At 36.1% G+C, this 3,053-nt stretch overlaps 1 pseudogene; it reads right to left on the bottom strand.

The window, feature by feature from the left end:
* LOC102830129 overlaps nt 1-609 on the bottom strand; it is a 26,192-nt pseudogene extending 25,583 nt beyond the window's left edge.
* Nucleotides 610-3,053: the final 2,444 nt, after the last annotated feature.

Here is a 3,053-nt window from a genome sequence, read left to right on the forward strand (position 1 = left end):
CTTGCATGTTTTCATGTTCTTCTTCATATGTTTTCTTCAAAGTATCTGTGGTACCAGAATGAACAGACAAATATCTTTTGATTGGCAATGGTGACATCATCTGATATTGTTAATTTTGCTAAGTAGATGGCTTCATATTTCTGAAGTTGATTAACAAATCCATCATTAAGATTCATATAAAATCTTCTTTCTTGAACATATGAAAATGCAACTCTATACTTCATTCCAAATGTTTCCATTATGTATGCAATAACAAAGGCAACACTCCTGGAAATCCCTGCATTTCTGTGGATGAGAACTTTTCCTCCAGTTTTTAAACTTCCATCAATAAACTCTTAAGTCATTGGGAAAAAAATGTTTTGTGTTTTCAACTGGATTATCTACAATGCTCAAGACTAAATACCTAAATAATTGCTGAAAGTTTGTTTTCATAAAGTTGGCCTCAATATGTTCTTATTATTTAGGTTATTCCATATTTCTGTAGTATAAATAGCTTGCTTTTCATAGCAGAAGAATATGGGCCTAAAACAATCCAAGTAAAATTTCCTGTGTCTCCATGTCTTCTTTACACTATGGGATGGAAGGGAACTATAATTTTATGTTTTTCATGGTGCCAATCCACATGCCAGTGGGTGGGGTGGGAGGGCCAGATGCTCAGCCAACTTGACCTTTGAGCTGGCAGTGGGGCCAAACTGAGAGCCACTGGCCCGAGGGCTGGGGCTTGGGCAGTAGGCTTACAACTAACACTCACAGAATAAAGGCTCCCAGTGTCTAGGTGGTTGTTGTGACAACAACCAATATAAGGATGGTAGGGTGGCTCTTACTGGCCACCATGCTTCTGCCTTCTCCCTTCCCCAGTGTCTTTGTGCCCTCAGGCCACCCAGGCTCAGGCACAAACACAGATGTACCTTGGTGAAATCTTTTGATGTGCATAAATTTTTAATTATTAGTATGACCCAATCATCTATTTTGTGTTCTTTTGTTTGTGCCAGTCTCACAATGTTTGATATTCTATGTGTGCTCCATATTACACCATTAAAATTTGCCCTCAATTTTTTTCATTGATGACCTTTATAATTCTGGGATTCAAATACATTTAGGTGTTTAACTAATGTTGAGTTGGCTTTGTATATAGTGTGAGATAAAGATCTGTTTTCAATCTTTTGCATATTAGTTTCCAGTTTTGACAGCATCATCTTTTGTGGAGACTAGTTTCTCTCCATTCAACATACTTTGGTACTTTGACAAAGATCAGTTGGTTGGCAGCAATTAATTCATACCTATCGATAATTATGTTGAATGTCAATGGATTGAATATACCAGTGAAGGGACGGAGAGTGGTATAAGAAAACAAGACTCTTCAATATGCTGCCTGCAAGAAACACACTTTACACACAAAGACAAAAACAGACTAAAAGTTAATGGATGGATAAAAAATTTACCTAGCTAACTGCAACAATAAACAAGCATGAGTTGCAATACTAATCTCCAACAACGTAAACTTTAAGATAAAAACCAGCATAAGAGACAAAGAAGGACAAGATTTCATGATCAAAGGGTCAATTGAGCAAGATGACATAACCATAATAAATATCTATGTTTCCAATGAAAGAGCACCAAGATACATGAAGCAAACCTTACTAGAACTCAAGAAAGAACTAGATAAATCTACAATTATAGTGGAACATTTTAACACACCACTCTCGAAAAGGGACAGAACAACCAGAAAGAAACTTGACAAAGTTAGAGAGGAATGGAACAACACAACCAACCAACTTGACTTCATAGATGTATACAGAGCATTCATCCAACAACAGCACAATATACATTCTTCTCCAGTTCACATGGAGTATTGCCCAGAATTGACTATGTGCTAGGTCACAAAGCAAGCCTCCATAAATTTGCAAACATCAAAATTCTATAGAGCACCTTCTCACAATGCTATAAAACTAGAAATCAATAATAAGAAGACCAAGGAAATAAAGTCGAATACATGGAAACTGAATAAAACCCTGCTGAAAAGCAACTGAGTAAAAGAAGAAATTAAACGTGAATTCATAAGTTCCTAGAAACAAACGAGAATGAAAACACAATATACCAAAATCTTTGAAACACGGCCAAAGCAGTGCTGAGAGGAAAATTTATTGTGATTAATGCACACATCCAAAAAGAGGAAAGAATCAAAATTAACACCTTAACACAGCATCTCCAACAATAAGAAACAGACCAGCAAAGGGAGCCTACAATCACCAAAAGAAAGGAAATAATAAAGAGCAGAAATAAACGAGATGAAGAACCGAAAAACTATAGAAAGAATCAACAGGACAAGAAACTGGTTCTTTGAAAGGTTTAAAAAAATTGACAAACCATTGGCAAAACTAACAAAAGAAAAGAGGGAGAGGACACAAATAATGTGCATTAGAAACAACATGGGCAATGTCTCAATGGAAACAAAGGAAATCAAAAAGATAATAACAGAATAATATGTAGAGCTGTATTCCAACAAATTTGAAAACTTAAAAGAGATGGATATATTTCTAGAAAAAACATGACCTAGTCAAACATACTCAGAATGAAATAGAAAACTTGAACATACCCATGACAAAAGAAGAAATTGATCAGGTCATCAAAAAACTGCCAACCAAAAGAAGTCCAGGCCCAGAAGTCTTCATGGGTGTGTTCTACTAAGCATTCAGGGAATAACTGTCACCAATTCTACTCAAATTAGTCCAGAATATGGAAGAGGATGGTAAACTCCCAAATACTTTTTATGAAGCAAGCATAATCCTTATACCAAAACCAGGGAAGGACATTGCTAAAAAAAGAAATCTATAGACCAATATCTCTCATGAGCATAGATGTAAAAATTCTCAACAAAATCATAGCCAACAGAATCCATCCACACATCCCAAAAAAATACACCATGACCAAGTTGTTTTATTTTTTCTTTTGGGTGCAGTCAAGTCGGCACCGACTCATAGCGACCTTATGCACATCAGAATGAAACAATGTCCAATACTGGGCCAACCTCACTACTGTTGCCACACTTGAGT

This window comes from Chrysochloris asiatica, unplaced genomic scaffold (genome assembly GCF_000296735.1).
Source record: "Chrysochloris asiatica unplaced genomic scaffold, ChrAsi1.0 scaffold00153, whole genome shotgun sequence".
Lineage (NCBI taxonomy): Eukaryota > Metazoa > Chordata > Mammalia > Afrosoricida > Chrysochloridae > Chrysochloris > Chrysochloris asiatica.